The 23,485-nt window shown below is 38.1% G+C and overlaps 1 protein-coding gene and 1 long non-coding RNA gene across 4 annotated transcripts in view; one reads left to right on the top strand and one right to left on the bottom strand.

Moving 5' to 3' along the window:
• The window catches only part of CD58 (CD58 molecule), a 75,634-nt gene that overhangs the window by 10,762 nt on the left and 41,387 nt on the right, over positions 1 to 23,485 (top strand). The window lies entirely within an intron of this gene.
• LOC141488453 (uncharacterized) overlaps positions 762 to 23,485 on the bottom strand; it is an 83,267-nt gene continuing 60,543 nt past the window's right edge. The window contains exon 6 of the long non-coding RNA XR_012468686.1: positions 762 to 4,498. This is a non-coding gene — a long non-coding RNA (uncharacterized LOC141488453). The remainder of the gene's footprint in view (positions 4,499 to 23,485) is intronic.

Genomic DNA, 23,485 nt, shown 5'->3' with positions numbered 1-23,485 from the left:
CCTGTGTCTCTGGGTCTGGTTGCTTTCCCATCGCACTGGGGTGACTCAACAGGCCCTGGTGTGTTCTGGTTCCTGGGGCTGGCAGTTTGCCTGCTGAGCTGGGGTTGGAGGCCCACAGCTAGCCCGCTCTGTCTACTGTCCTTTGAACCTGGACTTGGGGCCTTGGTTATTGATCTGTGTTATAGCTAAGAACCAGTGAGACAGTTCTTTCCTGAAGTCCTTCTGAGTTATCTTGGACTACAAAATTGTTTCAGTCCATCTTTTTGTGGATTCTGTCACACCAGAATTCTTTTAGTCTTGATTTAACATTGTTTCCAAGAGAAACTGGAGAGAGCTCGGGTAACCTCCTGGATTTTCTTCACCATCTTGACTTTGTCTCTCAATATGGCATTTTCTATGACTTTGTGGTTATTCTCTGCCTTTTGGTGAAACAAAATAGAGTTTTCTGTAGGTTCCCCTTATGAATTAGTCCTGGTTCTGCCTTCTGGAATCACCCAGAGCTCACCTAGTCCTTCTTTAGCTTTATGTGAAGACAATTATATGTTTTTTCCTGCCTCCTTCCCTTCCTACTCGTCATTTTTTCTCTAGTCTAAAAATGCCCACTTCATTCAATTATCTTTCATCAAGAATGGCTTCTAGAACTGTCACTATACTGTCTCTAATATGTTAATCTTGGTCCCTGTTAAAGTGTGATACACAGACCAAAACATACTACTCCCAGTGTGAATGGCCCACTTAGGATAAAATAAGATCATTTTGTCTTTTTAATCTGGGCACTAGATAACTAGGTGGTAGTGGACAGAACTCTGGAGTCTTTCAGGAGGATCTGAATTAAAATTTGACCTGAACACTTGACTAGCTTTATGACCCTGGTTAAGTAGTCACTTAACAATCCTGTTTGCCTCATCTGAAAAGTGATCAGAGGAGTACTTAGCATCTGGCTGTAGAAATGTTAGCTATTATAATGTACTATTATCATTAATATAGACAGACTTCAGTAGATTTTTATGTAGCCACTTTTCCCCTTATGTTGCCTGTCACTGAACTTTTTTCATGTGAATTGCTCTGGAACCATCGTTCTCCTATCTGAAAATTTCTTTTCTTTTCTTCTCTTTCTTCCCTTCCTCATTTTCTTTCTCCATCTCTCCTTTCCTTCCTTCTTTCCCTGCTAAATTCTTTGATTCTACCAATCCACATAGTAGTAGGCAGGACAAAGAATACCTCCAGTGGGTTGAAAGTTCCATAAGGGCAAGGAACATCTTGTTTTTAATAATAATAAAAATCATTACTTAAAGAGTGCTTTAAAGTTTGCAAAGCACTTTACAAATATCATCTCATTTTATCCTCACAACAACCCTGGCAGGGAGATACTATTATTACTCCCATTTTACAGATAAGGAAGCCATCTAGAAGTTAAGTGACTTGCCCAGGTACACACAGACACTGAGTGCCTGAGGTTAGATTTGAACTCTTAGTACTCTGAACACCGAAAGAGATCTATATTCATGTGTTGAATTAAATTGGAGGCAGAGTAATAGATCTGGAGAGATGGAGAAGGTGAATTTGGGTTCTTGCTCTTCTATTTATAATCTTTGTGACCATGGGCCAGTGGCTTATCCTCTCTAAGTTTAGCTACTTCAAATTTAAAGGGGGAGTTGCAATGAGTGGAAATGAAAGTGCATTAAAGGCAAGAAAAATACAAAACAGTTTGGCAAAAGAGAGTTTTAACAATTTGGGATGGGGAGGGGAGCAGGAAAGCCTTTATAGAAGATGGTGTAAGATAGAATGGAATAATAGGCAAAATAATAACAAAAACAATCTATTCATCAACAGCAATAATGCTACAGGCTAACATGGAAATACTATGTAAAAAGGAAATCGAGCTAGATGGAAGTGCCCAGAAAGCACATGGTGAAGCTTTTCTAAAGCCCCTTAAGTCTGTTCTCTAACCCATTCTAGGCTTTTGCCAGATATCTCTAGCAGGCTAGCCATTCTGTGGTTATAGTTCTTTCTTGCTCAAATAAAATTTCACCTTCCTTCTCAGAGACACTGTAAAGTTCCCAGTGCTTTGTCCCCAAGAAAACCATGCAATCACAGATATGTCAGCGCACTGAATGAAATAAAAATGGATTGTCGACAATTTGTCATGATCTTTTGGAAATTGTCAGTTGTTTCTGTGAGTGCCTTGATTGGCACATACAGACAAAACTAGAAACTACTTCTAAATGGAGGAGATTGAAGAGAAGTGATAACTCCTATTTACTTGGGGTTTCATTTAGAAAGGGCTTTCCTAACTACAACTTTTTTTTGAATCTGTATACATTTTTTCATTAGTTTGGGGAATTCCCCCTTGAGAAAATTCCCCCCTTTTCTCATGTGGCTCAATTACTGTTATGCAAATGATGAATTTGGTGCCTATTAGCTTTGAGGGGGTTAGATTCACCAGTTCTGCTTCCAATTCATTTTGTATCTTGAATAGAAATAACTCACAAAACCTATTTGGCTGTTGGGAGTGGTTGGGAATCCTAAAAAAGAATCCATTTGTATTTCCCAATCTTTAGTTCCTCCCTAAAAATAATACCTTTGTCCACTTTGATAAGGAAGAAAAGCATGTACTCCAACTTGCCCTGTTAGTTTGGCTCCCCCAAAGGTATCTGCTATCTCATTGCTATTGGCAACTGCACATTACAAATAAGCATAATTCACAAGCCCCCCCTAGTGTGCTTCTCATTAACGATTGGCCACTAGATATGGTTAGCGTTGAATAAAAGTATTTTCTCAGATGGTACACAAAACTTGCATAAAGCTCGGTATACTTTCCCACAATTACAATGTCCATGCAGCACAGACCTGCTACCATAGGAAATAAATATGACAACGACCTTTCAGACCTCTGTGCCATAGGACTTAGATGTCTTGTCTTTATAGAACTCTTCATGGTTTTATCAACTCTGATACACAGGCTCCCAAGGTCTACTTCTCTCCTCTTGATTCTTAATAGCTAGAAGCTCTGCCTCTACCTCCCGTGACTATCTAGAATGTTTAATCTCTGCTCCCTGTTGGATACAATGTCAACTACTGGTCCATTACTTTTTATTCAAAGTTATATTTTAACTCTGTGGTTCAATGGATGGAGTTTTGGGTAGAAGTGGATAGAAGACTCATCTTTTTTATTTCAAATCTAGCCTCAGACAATGATAGTTGTGTGACTCTGGAGGAGTCACTTAAACTCCTCCTTGCCTTGGTTCCTTCATCTGTAAAAATGGTTAAGATAGCGCTTACTTTCTAGGTTTATGAGAGTCAAGTATAATATTAGAAAGTGCTTTCTAAATATTATAGTGCTTTTTGTAGTTCCTATACAGATGTTAACTATGATGATGACAATGGTTGGTGATGGAAGAAAAGGGAGAAAGTCCCCTCCCCAGGTTCTCCCCAAAACCACTTTGGTTGACACCTAGAACAAAGTGTTGTTCCTTTCTTCTCAGTCCTTACTTCTCAGAGAGGCAAAGTAGTACGGTGAGTACTGGGGGTCTGAAAGCTTAGGGTTCGAATTTGACCTTAGATTCGTCTATAGTGAAGAATGGCTGTAACTCAGTAGAGACAGAAAATATTCAAAGGCTTAGAAATTAACTATTTAAATTCCAAGAGACATCCTTTGTACATAGTAGGCTGTTGGATTGGATTGTGTTACTGGATTCTTCCTATGAGTTTAAAAAAACTGCCTCTCTAGAATTTCCTACTCTTGTATGAGCCAGGAATAATTAAAATGTAAATGTGGATTTTGAGAGTGCTAATTGTTTTGCATTCTAAGTACTCAAAACTAGCTGCCAAAGAAAAAGCTCTAGGGCACTGATGAAGATTCCAAAGGGAGGTGTTTTGGGAGAAAAGATCAAAAAGATGTAAAGGTTAGAAAGTCATTGCTTTAGAGAATTAGATTTTAATTCTACAAGCATTTATTAATCTCTGCTTTATGCAAAGCACTGGAGATTCAAAAACTAAAATAGGAGTTTACTGAATGGCAGGTTCACAGGTAAGTATTTATAAGCAATAAACAAAATAAATGCAAAGTGGTTTCATGGATAGGTTTGTTTAGCTCATTAACAGCTGGGGATTTGAGAGAAGACCTCCTGTAGGATCTGGCAGCTGTGTTCTGCTTTGACAGAAGCTAGGGATTCTGAGAGGGCCACTTTGGTTGACAAGTAGAACAAATTGTTGTTTCTTCCCTCTCAGAGAGGCAAGGTGGTGCAGTGAATAGAGTATTGGTCTGGGGGGGTTGGAAAGCTTGGAGTTGGAATCTGACTTCAGACGCTTGACTCTTATTAGCTGTGAGACTTTGGGCAAGTCACTTAACCTTGATTATCTCATATGATTCATGTCCGGCCACTGGACCCAGATGGCTCTGGAGGAGAAAGTGAGGTTGGTGACTCAGCATAGCCCCCGCTCAAATCCAATTCATGTGCTTGTCATGGCATCACCTCCCTGATGTTGTGGTCTTCTTCTAAAATGAAGGACAAAAAAAATTATGTCATCAACAGAGTGAGGTTACCTACAGTTGAATTGGTTTTAAGTGAGGCAGAGCTGGGCAAAGTCATCAGGCATCAGGTGTCCACCCCCCCCCCCCCAAATCGGGTCTTTCTCTCCTCCAGAATATCAAAGTCCAGTGGCAAGACATAAGTCAAGATGATTGTAGGTGACACTAGATGCAGTGGGAGACCTTGACCTTTTTAAGCTGAGGTCTTTCCTGGGTCTCAATATGTCTGAAACAATGCCCATTTGGTAGTTAAAGCCTTGCTAAGAACTGAGGCAAAAGTTTGCCTTCACAGAAGAATCAGTCTGGGAGGGGAAGATCCTCAGTTTCCCCAGGAATTTTGACACTGAAAGGGAAGAGAGACTTAAAACTAATAGCTTCACGGATCAAGAATCAAGTTAAGGGCTTTAAAAATGAAGAACATGAGAGATCTAGGCTTATTTATAGAGAGTTGGGAAGGAGCCGAGAGAAAGACATAGGAAAAGGATGATCTAAAGGTCAAGTGTTTCTGGAAAAGGAGGTGATAGTCCAGGGAAAAAATAAAGGAATGAACCTTAGTCTGACCAAAACTGGAGCAAAGGAAGAAGGTATAGGGAAAGGTATTGCAGGGCTTTGAGGTGCTGACGTGAGACTGAGAAAAGGAGAGCCTCAGTCTTCTTAGTGGAGTATTATGATGGATAAGAAGTTCAAGTACATCATTTCTGGATATTTGGTCATTTAATTAATTATGACTAGTGCTTAATTAATAAAAGAATAGTTATTTAGCTCAATGTAACAAGTCTCCCAAGGTCTTTGAAAAAATGAGTGTTCCTGACAGCTGACAATCAATTTTGATTGGTTAACAATTAATGAGAAAGTGAATATTATAATTATTCTGATAGGACTCTTCACTTTCAGAGACTTATCTCTGCCCAAATCACCTAGTCTAGGCTAACCTAGACAAAAGGAGGCATTCACTTCCACTCAAACCTGTCTGACTAAAACAGGAACCAGAATTCACCCGGACCAAATTCTCTTTACCTTTTGATCAAATCTAAGCTTTCCCAATTGAGTAAGTTTCACATGAGATTTCATATCATCAGTCCTGCCCTTCAGAGACAGACTGAAGAACCTAGAGGCTGATTTCTGAATGAGGAAAAAGAAAGGGAAAAAATCTTAGCCCTAAATCAATAATTGGTTATTACTATATGAGAGAAAAATCATTTCTCTTAACTATGAACTGATTGAGATTACAAAGAAGGATCAACCATTTGAGGAGCCTAAAGGAGAGGAACCTAAAGGAGAGGAGCCAACTGAAGTAAATGTTTGTGATCAGACAGTCTGATTTTATTTGCTCATCTTCAAGCTTCACTGAGGAATTCAAACTGAAAGCTGGGGGTGAAACTTGAGCCTAGAGGGACTTTCTCTCTGGGTCTCAGAGGAACAAGGGAAAAACTATGACTTAAACCAAGGTAATAATGAGGAATCAGAGGAGAAAAGGAACAGTGTAGTGTTATGAGCAACACATTAGACTAGGAATCCAGATCCTGGGTTCTAGTCCTTGCTTTGACACTAATGGATTCTGATTTATGGCAGATTCCTTCTGCTGTCTGGGCTTCTGTTTCCTTGGACTATTTCTGGGTCTTATTTTACAAATCTATGAAATGAAAGGGCCAGACTAGATGAGCTCAAAGATTTCTTCAAGCTTAAAGTGTTGGATCCTAAAATGAAAGCTTTGGACCCCTTCAAGTTGTACCATTCAGAGGCAGGGTGGTGAAGTGGATAGAGTACTGGGATTTGAACTTGGAGAACTTTGTTTCCAGTCCCAGTTCAGCTCCTTGCTACCTGGATGACTTTAGATGAATCACCTCACCTGCCTGGCTCAGTTTCCTCAACTGTAAAATGGGCATAATAGCAACACCTTTCTCCCAGGGTTGTCATAAGGATCAAATGAGATAATAATTGAAAAACACTTACCATGGTAATAAAATGTATGTAAATATTAACTCTAACAATTATTATTATTGTTATTTGATGACCCTTATAGTACCTTCCTATGATCCTATTGTTTTTCTGTTTGTCATTAAGGACTCAGGAAGCTAGCCCAGGGCAGAGACCATGCCCAGGATAGCACCAGCCCTGTCTACCACCATATCGGTCTTGGAGAAGGGGTTGCCATGGGCAGTAGAGCAGTTTGGCACTCTGACTTGCTGAGAGTGAGTTGACCTAAAGGCTTAGCAGGGTGGAGGGGTGCCAGACAGGAGTGAAGGAGTAGGTTTAGGGCATAGTGGTCCTTGAAGGAGAGTCATCAGCTACCTTCAGGCCTTCCCTGGAAGGTTTGACTCTAATGTAGTCTAATGTGTTGGCCCAGACATACTGCTGAATCACTAAGGCGAGGTCATAAGTCTGGGGAAAATCACCAGTATATCTGTCTTTAACCATGCTTTAGAGGGGATTTTTCAAAAAGACAATCCAGCACCTTCATGACAGCTGTGAAAATCTATTGAAGTGGTAAACTTAGAAACTGTCACCTATTTCTCAGAGTAAAATACCATAAACTCAAGAACACCTAGTCAAAAAAATCCTGGGAGCCTCAAACCTCAAAGGGTTTCTGCCCTCTATTTTAACAGTGTGCAGCACATTGTAAGGGTTTCATGTATGCTTTTTACAGACTATGACTAGCTCTTCCAAAGAATTTGAATACAGAGTTCATTTTTTTCTTCCTGGCTTATCCCTAGATCTTAACATAACTCTTTACACCCAGTACTGACTTAACAGGTGCTCAGTGACCAAGTGTCTGTGGCACCCTTTCAAAGGTTGAACTTCATGATTTCTCCTCCCTTCTCCCATCAGACCAGCTTCCCACAACATTTCTAAGAAAATCGACTCAGGTGAATTTTAGGGGAGAGAACTTGGAGACTGGGGAAATGTGTTAAAGAAGGAAAAGTGGACTTCTAGGCTCTTTAGCCAGTCATAGGCCCATCTTTGGGAGGGTGACAGAGGTATTATATTCTGTTTCTAGGGTCCAAGGTGGGCCAGTGGATAGAGCAGTCAGGAGGACCTGAGTTCAAGTCCAATCTCAGACACTTGCTAACTATGTAAGGTTTTCTGGAAAAGTCACTAAATCTAAACTCCTCCTTCCCCCACCATTGCCTCGAATCCTGATTCATATTTGACCACTGGACCAGAGTGGCTCCAGAGGAGAAAGTGAGGCTGATAACTTAGCACAGTCCTCTCTCTGCTCACCTACAATTTACATACACGTCATGGCATCACCTTTCAGAAGTCCTAGTCTTCTTTGAGAACTAGGACAAAGCAACTTGAACAGCATAACCCCGCCTCTGGCCATTAGTGACATGTCCTGCTCAATCCCAGAGTCAACTGCTGCAACTACCAACATCTTAAAGCTTGAGACCTGGGACAGTTGCCCTGATTTGTTAAAGACTGGCTGACCTAATATCTTCCTTTCCTTTAAATTGACTTGAAATGGAGTTAGGTATCATCTTACACCTCTCAGATTGGTCAAGATGAGGAAAAGGGAAAATGATCAATGTTGGAGAGGTTGTGGAAGGATTGGGACATTGATGCATTGTTGGTGGAGTTGTGAACGGATCCAACTTTTCTGGAGAGCAATATGGAACTGTGCCCAAAGAGCAATAAAACTGTTCATCCCCTTTGACTCAGCACTTCCAATTCTAGGTCTATATCCAGAAGAAATTATAAAAAATGGGAAAAGTCCAAATATTCCAAAATATTCATAGCAGCTCCTTTTCAAAGTGGAAAACATTTGGAAATTGAAGGGATTGCCCATCAATTGGGGAATGACTAAACAAGTTATGGCACATGAATACTATGGGATACTGTTGTTCTATAAGAAACCATAAATGGTTGGACTCTCGAGAAGCATGGAATGGCTCATGGGATCTGATGCTGAGCAAAGGGAGTAGAGCCAAGAGAACAATGTGCACAATCACAACATTGTGGGATGATCCACCTTGATGGAAGCAACTCCTCCCAGCAGTTCAAGAGCTAGCTGTATTGGAGCAGCTGTGGACTATGTTATCCCCATCCAGAGGAAGAAAGACAAGACACACATACAAAAATAAAAACAAACAACCCTTCAGAATCTGATGAACACTTTATAAAAATTATCTCTTATGTATTTCCTTCCCTTAATCCTAATTCCTCATACTAAAAATAACTAATCTATAATTATGTTTTTATTTTTTAGAATTTTCAAGGCAATGGGGTTAAGTGGCTTGCCCAAGGCCACTCGGCTTTGTAATTATTAAGTCTCTGAGGTCGGATTTGAACGCAGGTCCTCCTGGCTCCAAGGCCAGTGCTGTATCCACTGCGCCACCTAGCTGCCCTATAATTATGTATGTACAGTGCTAACCTGACTGCTAGCCACTGAGGGGAGGGGGGTGGGAAGGGAGGGTGGAAGGAAATTTTGTAACTTAAAAATATGCATGTGCATATGGATGAAAATAAATAAGTAAATAAAATTGTATAAAAAAGGAATTCCTTATCAATTATGCTAAAGACCTCCACAAAGCCATATGAATCTTCCCAGCTCTGGATGTCAGCACCACCCAGAAACCATTGATTCAGTAGTCTAAATTGAAGTAGGACCAGCTTTGCCCATATGGGAAGGGGTCTGTAATATTCTTTGAGAATTCATTTTTATAATATTCACAGAGTCCTTAAAATGTTTTAAAAATCTATTTCCATAAACTAAGTATAAAAGAAAAAAAGATTAGATGTGAAAGGGTTTGCGAAAACCTGAGTTCATATCCAGTCTTAGGGTCAGAGGGCTTGCTTTTTAAAGAGAATATAAATTCAACATATTATTTGGCATCTTTGTGATCCCACTTTTTTTTGTTTTGGCTACATTGGTTCCCCTATATTTTCCTCCTCCTGCACCCAATGAAGAAAAAAAATCCAAACTCCTTATTGTAAAATGAGCCAAGTCACACTCAAGAAGTTCCCTCATTTGCTATTTTATTTTGCATTTCTCTTTGTCCCTAGCACTTATAATAGTACTATGCATATGATTAATGTTTTTAAAAAATACTTGTTGTGGGAAAATGGATAAAGCACAAGCCCTGGAGTCAGGAGGACCTGAGTTCAAATATGAACTCAGACATTTAATAATTACCTAGTTGTGTGACCTTGGGCAAGTCACTTAACCCCATTGCCTTGCAAAAACTTAAAAAAAATCCTTGTTTACTACTGCGTGGTCTAACTGTGGAGTCTGGTTTATCAGGTCCCTTTTAGAGTCATGGTTGGATATTTCATTGATCAGCATTCTTATGTCTTTCAGAGTTTTATTTTCTTTATAATGTTGTTACTGTCTATATATAAATTATTCTCTTGGTTTTTCTCGGTTCAGACACTTAGTTCCAGGTTTCTCTGAAACAATACCTTTTGTAATTTCTTACAGTACAATGATATTCTGTTACAATTCTATAGCACAATTTATTCAACCATCTCTTCAAGTGATGGCTACCTCCTTTCCCTCAATTTCATTCTCAGCAAAAATTGTCACTAAAATATTTAAATCATTTTTGAACATACTTTACAATATTTAATAAATAGTATTTGCAAAATAAAATGAAGTATGAAATGAAATTAATAATCATTAAACTAAAATACTGAACCAGTATAAGTGTGGTTAGTATAAAATCTTTGACACCAATTAAAAGTAGGGCAACTAGGTTAGGGTACCAGACCTGGAGTCATGAAGACCTGAGTTCAGATCCAACTTTTGACAGTTATTAATTGTGTGACTCTTTGTGACTTAACACTGTTTACCTTAGTTTACTCTTCTGTAAAATGAACTGGAGAAGAAAATGACAAACCACTCTAGTATCTTTGGCAAGAAAACCTCAAATGGGGTCATGAAGACTTAGACACAACTGAAACAACCCAATAAAATTGAAGGCATAGGTTTTGGTTTATTTTATGTATACTTATAATAGTATAAGCAGTATTTCACAAACTCCTGATTTTTTTTTACATTATCTTCCATTTTCCAATACATCCCTACCATCCCCCCTACCAGATATTTGTTTCCCTTTGGGGGATGAATATTAGATTATGAAATTGTGAGCTTCTTGAGCACAAAGACTATATTTTGCCTCTTTTTGTAACTCCTCCCTCTTCCCTCCCCCCCCCCCATCTGGCACAGTGCTTGATTCATAATAGACAATTATTGATTGAATGAATGGATTGTGCTATATGAATGTAACTGAGTATTATTGTGCTATAAAAAATGTTATACAGCTTACTTCCTATCTCGGGGAGGAGGAAGGGAAGGCAGAGAGAGAAAAATTTGGAACTCATCTTACAAAAATGAATTTAGAAATGATACATCAGAATTTCAGAAGAAACTGGGAAAACCTTTATGAACTGATATAGAGTGAAATGAGAACTAGGAGGACAATTTATACAATGATAACACAAAGAAAAACAACTTTGAAAGGCTTCAGAACTCTGATCAGTGCAATGAGAGATCACAAGTCCTAAAAAGTAGACAAGAAACATGCCACTATCCCTTGATAGAGAGGTGATGAATTGAAAATACAGAAAGTGACAAGCAATTTTGGTACATGGCTAATGTGGGGATTTGTTTTGCAGGATACTGTCCATCTGTTTTGAGGAACTTGATATTTAGTTCTTAATTTTTAAATTTAAAATTTTCTCAATGAGGGATAATGGAAAGTTAATAAATAAAATAATGATAAATAATTAAAGTTTTTGAAGGTTTTAAGATTTTTTTTTCTATTACTCATCCTGTACTAAAACTGATCTGATTGATTCAGGAGTTCCCTCCAATGATGCATATTCACACTCATCCATACCTGCCCATCCTGTGAAACTTGTTTCTACATTCTCTGGAAAGCCTTCCTTTCTTTCTCCCAATATCATAAGGGTGCCTGTGGACTAGTCTGGTGATCCACCTGACATCCCTGCTTTGGTTATGTGCTAGTTTGTCTTCCCTCTTTGGTCTCTTTTGTACCCTATTTCCTTTTGTGTGAGGGCTCAGGGAGCCCTTTTCACGGCTGCTTAATTCACCTTTGGTATCTACCTAGCATTCAATTTCTCACCCAGGGTTCCAAGTTGCTGTAGTATGCACAGTGGCACACTCCAGTAAGTCATCTTGGCAGTCAGGTTAAATGACATTGAGGGTAGCCAACAGCACTCAAACCTATCAGTGAGTTGTGGGGTGTGTAGTCCAAGCATGTGAAGGCTTTCCCCAGCAGAATGGGCAGATGAGAACAAGCTGTTCCAGAGGACATAAAGATGACTGAAGCAAGTCCTATGGAGGTCTCAGAACTTGATCTGACATCAAAGATGCCAAAGTTGCCCACTGTATCCTGGGTCATCACCAGTTATCCTGGCTTTTATCTTACCACTGATCTTTAATGAATCTGAGAGAATGAAGCTGGTGACTTTATGCAACTTTGCTTCACTTTAATTCAATTCATTCCCAAGTCAAGACCCACAAGGCTACTGGTCCTTTTTTTAAAATGTAGAACTAACCATCCCCATTGTAAACACCTCAGAGACAATAATAGTAAGTTCCAAATGTGATGTTTCCACTGAACTTGATGGAGAAATCAATTTTTAAAGGATTTTTTTCAGATCTCTTTTTTTCTTTATTTTGGAGTCCTTTTTCCAGTTTCATCCCCGAATGCCAAAGGATGACTTTACTTAGTAGGATATCTCGTCAATCTTTCTTTTAATTGGTTTTACCCTTTATTGCTTCTCTCAGCTTTATGAGACAATACTGCTTATTATAATTGTCCATCATCCTTTGTAAGATTTTGCAGATGAGTTTGTCTTCTAACCCAGTGTTCCCTTAGGTTGGGATCTCTCGCCATCTGGCAAGTCCAGTATTTATTGCCTAAGGCACTTTTAAGTCTCTTTTGGTCTGTTTGTTGTAGCAATTAATCTATATTAATTTAACTTCTAGATGAAATTATTATAATCAGGGATAATATAATTTCTGTTGTCCATTTCCTATTTTTAACTTTCAATGGTTTATTAAAATAATTTTGGGTTAAAATTTCTTAATTGCATGTTATCTCTTTTTATTACTATTTTTCTTCTTGTTTATTATAAATTCTGCTCTTAGTTCTTATGAGACAATGGTCTGACTGCACAAACAGCTGATGCAAGGATAATTCTCATGTTAATAATAACTTTCCCTGTCTATCAAAATCTAGTCAGGGGATTACTATATTACTACATTTCATAAAAAAGAATAAAAAAAGAGTAAGACAATTCTGAACAACTAATCAACATATTGAAAAAGCTTAGCATTATATATATATATATATACATATATATATATATATATCCTACTCTGATCTAACATTATATATACCCCTATGATTCCTCCCATTCTCCCCTCCCCTTCAATATAGGAGGGAACAAGCTATTGGGCTTCAAATGTATTTAAAGTAGAAATTAAGTGTTTGAAATACATTGTTGTTCAGTCATTTCTATCATGTCCAACTATTCCCAGTCCCATTTGGGGTTTCTTGGCAGAGATATGGGAGTGATTTGTCATTTCCTTCTCCAGTTCATTTTTCAGATGAGAAAACTGAGGCAAAGGGGGTTAAGGGACTTGCTCAGGTTCATACAACTAATAATGTCTGAGACCAGATTTGAACTCAGGCCTTCTTGACTCTAGATCTGATGTTCTCTCCTCTGTATCTAACTGCCCTTTGAAATATTTATCTATGTCTATATATCTCTATATAGGGAGGTAAGTATTCATACCACCACAAAGGTAGCGTGTATACTTACATATAGATAATTTCTCCAGGTAAAATGAAACTAGATTATTCAACTGCCAAACACATAGATTTCTATTGTTATTCTAGAAGCAATAGAAAGATAGTTCTTTGCTTGGTTTTGGAGGCAGTGATATTAAATGTCTCACTCAGGGTTTTATATCTAGGAAGTACCTGAGGTGGGATTTGAACTCAGTTCTCCTGATTCCAGGGCTGGTGCTTTATCCACTGTACCACCTAGCTGCCACTTCAGATTTTTTTTTTAATAGGAAAAGTAACATTGTTTAGCAGCAGTGTGGAGGATGGATGGGAGAGAAGAGAATTATTTGAAGGCTACTGCAGTAATCCAGGAGAAATGTGATGAGGTAGATGATGATATCATCGTACTAGGTACTAGGAGATTACTGGGTGTTACAATGGGCAGAACTCAGATTTGGAGTCAGGAGGACTTGAGTGCAAATATGGCACTCTCAGCCTCAGTTTTCTCATTAGTAAAATGAGAATACTAGTAATAATTTCCTCTAGAGTGGTATGGATAAAGTGAGATCATGTTTGTAAAGTACCATGTAAATGCTAATTATATTATTTAATAACTTTTATATTTCATCCTTTAGTTTGACCTTTCCAGACATTATTTCCCCTTATATACTCTCATCCAACCTACTTTCCTACATATTTTCCCCTATAGATTTCATTCTATTTCTTAAGTGTGTTTCCCATTCCTAAGATGCACTCCTCCTTCTGTCTGCCTCTTAGCTTCCTTCCCATCCTAGTCTGATCTTGCCTCCTACTTCCTCCTGAAATCATATTTTATTACTGTTTTAGAAGGCAGGTAGGCAACACCATAGTGCATAGAGTGCTAGGCCTGGAGTTCGGAAGACTCATCAAACTGAGTTCAAATCTGACCTCAGACACTTGTTAGCTATGTGACTCTGGGCAAATCATTTAACTGTTTACCTCAGCTTCTTCCTCTATAAAATGGAGAAGGAAACCATTCCAGTATCTTTGCCCCCCAAAAAACCCAAATGGAGTCAGGAAGATTTGGCTATAACTGAACAACCGAAATGGGGAACAAATTAATTTTCTGGGCAAACCATTGCACTTTGGAATAGAAATCCTGAGGGAATTTTCTTACAGAGAGACCCCATCTTCCTCTCTGAAATTTCTACTCATAGCTTCTATTTCTGCTATCCGTGACCAAGTAGAAAAGAAGACCCGGGGAAATTTAAAGAAACTTAGCCTCTTTTTATGACTGAAAAACTGTTTTACACCTTGTATTTACTTGTTTGTATATCATTTTCTAGGTTGCAACAATATATATATATATATATATATCATGAATTGGATACAAAATATTGTTCAGTCATTTCAGTTGTGTCTGCCTTTGCTTGATCATCTTTGGGGAAAAGATGCTGGAATGGTTTGCCATTTCCTTCTGCAATTCAGGGAATTCAGGTCATTGTGCCACCTAACTGCCTTGTGGATACAAAATCAATCCAAAATAATTATTTGGAATGGGTATGTGGAACCTGGAAGAATTGGATTCAAGTCACACGGCAGATACATGCTAACTAGCTATGTGACTCTAGTCAAGTCATTTTTGGTGGGAATCTCAGACACCAGAAGTGAGATACTTGTTTAGGGAATTAGTTTTTCATTTAAGGGAGCAATGGGTGTCTCTTTTAGGAAAAAATAAACAACAACCAAACACTAATCCAATCTGTACATGTGTTTGAATCACTTTTAACCTTACAGATAGCCTAGGAAAGGAGAGGGTACCGGCCCAGATGATTCTCCTCCCTTCTTTCCCAGACTCCTCTGTGCCTTACTCATCATCCCAGAAAAACACCCTTTACAATGCAAACATATTTCCTAGGGAAGATATTTTATTAATCCATGGATACCCTTAATATTTTAACAAATTATTTTATCCATATCATTTGTTCATTCATTCATTCAAAAAACCATTAAGTTCTCTTTTTGTCCATCATACTAAAAGTGGTTCTTATCCTTTGTTATCAAGAGGATCAAAATGACATCACTATATTAGTGACGAGTTACAGTATATCTGAATGTGACTGATCAGATCAATACCAGCTTGGAATGCTCAACCATAGTTTGGGCAGAAATAGCCCATGTGATCACCTGGAGTAGGCTCTCAAAATTTGCTTATCTTATGTTTCCTTTGAGCTGCTTCTTTCCCTCTTGCTCATATAACATAGCAACTTCTCTGAGGAGGACACACTGTACTGAGTGATGCTGTGTCTGTGCTCCCCATGCTGCACAATCAATTCCAGGGTCTTAAGAGAGACCCTGCGAGTCTTTGTATTGCCTTTTCTGACTGCCCTATGTGAGTTTCTCATAAAATAGTCTTTTTGGCAAGCATATTTTGTATTTCATTGAATGTGAATATTTATCTTGGAAAGAATGAGTCTGTGATCAGTCCAGCACTTGGTACCACACATTGTCTTTGTCATTATCACATCCTGTTTCTCTCTTCTCCTTACAATCACATAGTCATATTAAATAGATGGCAATGTTTGCAGCCAGGGTGAAGTTTTTTTGGGTTTAGGTAAATGGAAGTGAGTGTTTGTGATGAGAAGGTCATGAGATGCACAAATCTTTAATAGTAAATGTCCATTGTTGTTGCTATTTCCAATTCTATTCCTCTCCAAGACTCCCAGCTGTGTCTGGTGGTCTGAACCTACTTTAGCATTAAAGTCACCCAGAATCATAAGCTAATCTTTTTTTGGTACATTGATGATAGGGGTCTCCAGGTTTTCATAGAATTTTTTTTTTTACCTTATCAGGGTTCAGTATAGTGAGAGCATAGGAACTGCTTATGGTGGCATGACCTTTTCCTACAAGTGGCAATCTCATTGTCTTGAGGACAGCTTTATGTTATTTATTCCATTACTTATTCATTCTATATTTGTTATACTAGTATTATTCAAGTTCATTAATTGAACTTTATTATTATTCAAATTCATATACATATATGTGCATGTATTTATATATCTATTGATCCATGTGTAAGTTTGAATCCAGATCCTACCACTTACTACTTGTGTGATCTTAGACCAGTCACTTTATCTTTCTAGGACTTTAGCTTTCTCATGTATGAAATGAGGTAGATGGACTCCTTGCTTCTTTAGTCCTCTTTCAGTTTAAACAAGTAGTTCTCACTTAATCAGCATATACCATGTCAGTCAATGTATATTTATTAAGGTTCTGCTACATGCTAAACACTATGCTAAGTGCCAAAGATAAAAAAGAGGCAAAGCAATACAACAAAATCCAACACAAATGAGCCAAACCCAGGTCCTGCTCTCCTGGAACTTACAGTCTAATGTTCAGAGACATTAGATTGCAAACAGGTTAAACTGGAGCTAGTCAACAGAGGGAATAACAGTGGTTGGAAAAGACTGCAAAAGGTGAGGTTTCTACTGAGAACTGAAGGAAGTCAGGGAAGCCAAGAGAAAGAGAGAAAGAGATGAGGAGGGAGACAGTTCTAGGCATGGGGACAGCTAGTGAAAATACTCTTTTGTTTTTTGGTAAGGTAATGGGGTTAAGTGGCTTGCCCAAGGCCACACAGCTAGGTCATTATTAAATGTCTGAGGCCGCATTTGAATTCAGGTACTCCTGACTCCAGGGTTGGTGGGCTCTATCCACTGCGTGCCCCCAGCCGCCCCCCCCCCCCCCAGTGAAAATGTTCTGAGGTGGAAGACAGATTATTTTATGTGACCAACAGCAAGGAGGTTGCTGTCTTAAAATGATGGAATATGTCATCGATATTAGGATCTATGAAGACTGGAACGGTAAATAGGAAGGAAGAGACCTGACTTTGAAGAACTTTTAGATTTGCTTTTTGCAGTACTAGGGAGCCCCTGGAATTTATTGAGTGAGAGAAGGATGTGGTCAGAGCTGCACTTTAGAAGATCAATTTGGCAACTAAATGGAGTAGAGACAGATTGAGGGGAGATTGAGGCAGGAATACCAATGGGTAGGCTACTGTAATAGTCCAGTCTGAGAAGACCTGCAGCAGGGTGCTCTCAGTGACCAGGGAGAGAGGGAAAGCGGCTTTTTCTTATCTTTTGACTTTAGTCTGTTGCCTAGTGAAGACCTTTCACTCCCTCACCCACTCAAACTGCTCCTCCAAAAACAAGATAAAACAAACCACCACCCCCAAACCCAAACACATCTCTATGTCTCAGAGGGCCCAGGATATTATCCCAACACTCTGAGACAAAGGATGGCAGACTCATTCTCCAAGAGGCAAAGTAGAAGAGACCTCAGGACATCACAGTGGTACTGAATTCTGGGACAACTGGGGAGGTAGTCAAGGGTCCCAAAAGAAAAGGGTCACAGAAGAAAGACATCACAGGATCATATATCAAATATCCTGATTTTCCAAAACAAGAAAGACAGTAAGATTGCACATTGTAAGATAGTGAACTTGACTAATTCCTAGGAAAATTCTAGAATGGATTTTAAAAGAGATGGTTGGTAACCATCTAGAAAGGAAGTGGTGATTGGAAAGAGCCCATGGTGACTTGCTCAGGGTCATAAAGTTATTAATAATCTGAGACAAGATTTGAATACAGTCTTTTTGACTCCATCCTGGCACCCTAGCCACTGCACCACTTAACCACCAAGCTTTTGTTAAAGTATCTCATACTATTCTCTGGAGAGAGAGAAATGGTTTAGATGAGAATACTTTTAGAATGGAGGCATAACTCTCTAAATTAGAAAGATGGCAGTCTCCGTATATCTTACCCCTTGTCAGAACTCATCAGGAATGTTGTGTCCAATTGAAGATACCATAATTAAGACCAATATTGATAAACTGGGGAATGGCCAGATCAGGGCAAGAAGGTTGGTGAAGGGCTTTGAGTCCATGTCATACAAGGATCAGTTGATAAGTTTAGCCTAAAAAAAGAGAAGACTCAGTAACATAATAGTTGTCTTCAAGTTTATTTTTCTAAACCAAATACTATGGGGAAGGGGAGTGGTAGAGGGCAATAAACAAGCAATACTCAATTGGTGCTTAGATGACTTTCCTAAAAGTTTTTGTATATCTGTGAGAATAGGCACATAGATTGGTAGTTATTTTAGTTTCTGCTTAGTAACCCTTTAAATATTACAATCATGAAAGCTCCCATTAAACCTTAGTAATAACAATGAAAAACGCTTAAGTTTTTTGGTGTAAAATATATTAGGTGCCTCCCCAGGGGTGATTCCTTTCCTGTTCCAGAGACTTCTGTTTTCATATGAGCAACGTCATTGGGTAGTCCTGGCTTCCTCCTCTTCTTTGATTGGGAGGGGAATGGGGAACTACCCCAAACCACATTTTACCAATGGAATTTTATTTTTCCAAATTCTATTGAGTAGAAATTTTATTTCTAATATCATAGAAAGTTTGTGGTGTTCTGAGAACACTTTTCCCCCAGAGACTAACTCAGTTCCCACTCCCAAAGCTAACTCAGTCTCTGTTCCCAAGTGCCTCAGGTTCAGAATTACTTGTTGTGGAGCAGACTTTGAAGTCATCTTTATTTTTTAGTGTGGAGAACTTGTTCATCCTATTTATAACCTATGATTCCAATGCTTTTTTATTGTTGTTTTGTTTTTTGGTTTTGTTTTGCATATAGATTTTATTACTGACTGGATTCTTTTCTATTGTCCCCACTCTTGTCACTTGCTCCTCTCTTGTGTATGTCTTTATCCTTTCTGCTATCGTCTATGGTGCCAGAATTCTCAGGTCTTTTTCCTTCCTGTTCTTCCTTTTTATTCAAAGTTCTTTAGTTTAAATCACAAAACTGTGAAAATATGGAATTTTGTTTTTGTTTTATTTTTATTACCCCTGCTTAGTAGGTGTGGAACATTCCTAATAGTTTTTCATTCCTATATTTTAAACTATTGTCCAGAAATCTGAATCCAAATTTGAACATTATCTTAAACAGCCATTATCCTATTCTAAAGTCTTTAGACCTTCCTATATTTTTCAGAATTTTGACCAGGATCTTTGCTGTTGTTTAGTTATTTTCTTCCAGTCATATTTGACTCTTAGTGATCTTATTTGGGGTTTTATTGGCAAAGCCGCCGAAGTGGTGTGTCATTTCCTTGATGAATCACCAGGAGGAAGGGGTTATTTGACTAGTCTGCTCACTCTAAAAGTATTTCAGTTCTCTTCTTACCCAAAACCCTTGTGGTTTTTTTTTGACTCCATGTGCTCATTGGTTCTCTTTCCATTCCTTTTCCTACATAATATTCATACTTTCTCCTGCCTTGCAGATTACTAATTCTCAGAACCAGAAGGGATCTCTGGTCATCAAGCATAGCTCATTTCTCAACAAGAGTCTCCTCCATAGAAGTCCTCAAAAAGTGGACATTCATGAAATATAAGATGTTGGTCCTTCTCTTTGTTCCTTTGCTAAAATTGCAAAATTGGTATGTCCAGACACTGTGCCAAGAAAGGTAAAAGTTCATCTCTGATCTCAAGGAGTTCACAATCTAATGAGGAAAAATACAGCACATTAAAAAAAAAGCTGAAAGTGGGGTTGGGGGAGAAGCAGCAAAAAGAGAAGGGAAAGTTGGGGGGGCAGGCAGAGGATACTGAGGAGTATAAGATATTTTTAATTTTATTTTTCCAATTTCATGTTATGAAAGTTTTTCAACATTCATCCACTTGCATATTTATAAGTTATATATTTTTTTCTGCCATCCTCCCTTCCCACTCCCCTCCCCTCAGTGGTAAAAGTTGGGCATGTGCATTGAGTTCTTGAGTTGAGGTGATCTTGATGTGAGATTCCAGAGAGCCTTTCCCAAATCCTTTTAATTCTCATACCTTCCCTTTATTGATTATTTTCTATTTAATACTTTAATAACTTCTTTGTATATGATTATTGGCATGACCCCTGGCCCCAGATTGTAAGCTTCTTGAGGGCAGGAGCTGTCTTTTGCCTTCCTTTATATCCTTAGGTCTTAGCACACTGCCTAAAACATAGCAATTGAGAATCTCACTTAATTACAGTTGTGAACCTGAAGCATCAGAATGGCAAGTGAATTTCCCTCTTGCTTTTTCTCATCCCTTTTCTTCCTTGCTTTCTTTTTGAAACTCATTTTTAATTTTCCCTATTAACACTGAGGGTAGAGAGATATTCTTTCAATCTTGCCGTTTTGACATTCTTAATTCTTTGGACTACTGAGCTCAAAGGGGTGCCAATCCAGCTGAAATCCAATGATCTAATTAAGTCTATCTACCTTGTCTTTGTCACTGATCTTCATATATCTCCCAGTATTTCCCTTGTCACTAGACTCTCCTCCTGAGTGAGATTAAAATGCACTTAGCTGATAGCAAACCTAAGACTCAACAAATAAACATCCAAATGCAAAGAAGACTCAATCCACAAGTAAAAATCTAATTATCTAATTAGAGTTACCTACCCTTTTTTTATAATGCCCCAGGCAACAGAGAGAAAAGATTTGAGAAACTGATATGTGCATTAAAATTCCATTTAATACAAAACTGTCACAATGGAGAAAATCAATTTGTGCATTTATTAATCAGAATTCTTCCTATAGATCTATTGTGAATGATAAGCATGTGTTAAAGACAACACTGTGCCTTGGTTTAAATTACCTCTTTACAGTGATTTATAAGGAAGGGTCTGTTAGGAAATAGGAGCCCTTGAAACATACTTCAGCAAATCCATAAATATTATCATTTTTATAGGGACTGATTAGCAATGGAAAAGCATAATTAATAGTGACAGTAATTACTATTGTAATTATAATAATGGGAGTTAGTATTTACATGGGCAGCTAAGTGGCACAGTAGAGAGAGTGAATAGCCTGAAGTTAAGGAAACCTAAGTTCAAAACATACTAACTGGGTAATCTTGGGCAAATAATTTAATCCTGTTTGCCTTGGTTTTCTCCTCTTTAAAAATGAGCTAGAAAAGAAAATGGCAAACCTCTCCTGTATCTTTGCAAAGAAAACCCCTGCAGAGTAGGAACCCTTATGGAACAACAACAAATATTTATATAATGTCTTAAACTCTGAGGAGCACTTTATATATTATCTATTGTTATCTGATATATTATATTATCTCGTTTAATCCTCACAACACCTTTGTGTGGCAGGTTTCATTGATATCCCCATTTTACAAATGACATAGTTGAGGCTTAGAGAAGTTAAGTGACATACCTGGAGTCAAAGAATTAATAAAGTCTGAGTGGGATTTGAACCTAGATCTTCCTGATTCCAAGTTCAATACTTCATTTTTAGCTTTACGATATACCAGGCGCTATGCTAAGCTCTTCACAAGTAATATTTTATCTGATCCTCACAATATTTTGCTAAGGGTAGGTATTCCTCTTCTCCTCATTTTACAACTGAGGAAACTGAGGCCCACAGAGGTTAAGTGACATCCATGGGTATACAGCTAGTAAGTGTCTAAGACCATATTTGAACTTGGATATTTCTGAATCCAGGTCCAGGGCTGTATCTACTACACCATCTAGATGATTAGAGATGACAAGTCAATTATGTCATTTTTTGTTCAGAATCTGCTAGGATTCCAGGAAGAAAATTAATCTAATATAACATCTTAAGAAGAAATATGTGATGTTATTTGAATAATGATGGGAGATAAAGATGTCAATCCTCCTTTTTATTCCCTTTATCAATCGATAGACAAAAATATGACATGTTTCACAGTTTTATAGCATAAAACTTTAAAAAATTTAAGTTTTATTGATACTATTTCAATCATTTCTCTGCATCTGCCTCTCTCACTCCCAACTGAATCCTTATCTGTTATAAGTTAAACAGTTCAGAGAAAGCTGCTGGCAAGATGACCACATTTCACATGCAATCCCTTAGCTACCAATTATCAATTATGGATATGAAGAAAAAGTTTTTTTGTCTTTTCTTAGTGGCCAAGAATGACAGTTTATTTAAGGACATTTGACTCATGGTGTTGTGTTCATTTGCATTATCATAGTTATTGTGTTAAGATTCTTCTTTCTCCACTCACATTGCTGAATACATCTTCCCATGTTTCCTTAAATATCTCTTGGTTGTCATTTACATAAAAATGAACATCCAGTGCATTTATTGCATATCACAGTTTGTTCAGCCATTCACTGATTGATGGGCATCCACTTATCAGTTTTCATTGCTTTTGTTATTGTTGTTATAAAAAATTCTGCTGCAAATAGTTTGGTGCACATGGGCCTTCCTGTCTTTGACCTCCTTAGCATCTTTACATGGTAATAGAGACTAAGGGGTGTAAAGATTTGGTGATATTTTGGCAAAATTATACATTATAAAACTCGTTATTTAGTTGTTTCAGTCATCCCTCCATTTGGGGTTTTCTTGGCAAAGATACTGGAGTGGTTTGCCATTTCCTTCTCCAACTGATTTTACAAATGAGGAAACTGAGGCAAACAGGGTGATGGGACCTGCCCATGGTCACAAAATTAATAAGTGTTTGAGACCAGATTTGTACTTAGAAAGATCTATCTTCCTGACTCTAGGTCCCCTGTGCTCTTCACTATGTCATCTAGCTGCTGATATTTTCTATTAACCCTAAAGTATGATATACAAACTGCTTTTCCTTATGGGAATATAAGATTCATAATTGGAGAGATGGAAAAGGCCTCAGTGTCCTCAATCTACGAATCCCTTCTTTAATAAACTCAGCAAGAGGTCAGTGAGATGTTGCATGAAAATCTCTATGTTTGTGTAGAGTGGGATAGGGTGTCGGATCCCACTACTTCCTGGGATGGCCCATTTTTAGACAATAGTTCTCCCTGTTCGGGAGATTTTCCTTACATCCAGCTACTCCCTGATATTTCTAGCAAAGCAGAATGAGACTAACACCTTGTCTAATAACCATTTTAATTCATGAAGAAAGTTATGTTACCTTCAGTATGCTCTATATACCCTCAATTCCTTCAAATGCATATCAATGTCCTTCTTAAAATGTGGTACCCAGTCATGAAACCCTGCACTGCAAATGTGGCTTGACCAGGGTAGAATAAAGTGCTACAGTCACTTCTCTAGTCCTGAACCCTATTACTTCTCTCTTTTTTGCCTAAGATCGCATTTACCTTTGTTTTTGCTGCCACATTGAACAATTAGGTAGCTAGGTGGCACAGCGAATAGAGCA

The sequence above is a fragment of the Macrotis lagotis genome, chromosome 5 (genome assembly GCF_037893015.1).
Source record: "Macrotis lagotis isolate mMagLag1 chromosome 5, bilby.v1.9.chrom.fasta, whole genome shotgun sequence".
Taxonomy (NCBI): Eukaryota; Metazoa; Chordata; class Mammalia; order Peramelemorphia; family Peramelidae; genus Macrotis; species Macrotis lagotis.
The sequence above is the reverse complement of the archived record's forward strand: the minus strand, read 5'-3'. Positions and strand labels throughout refer to the sequence as shown.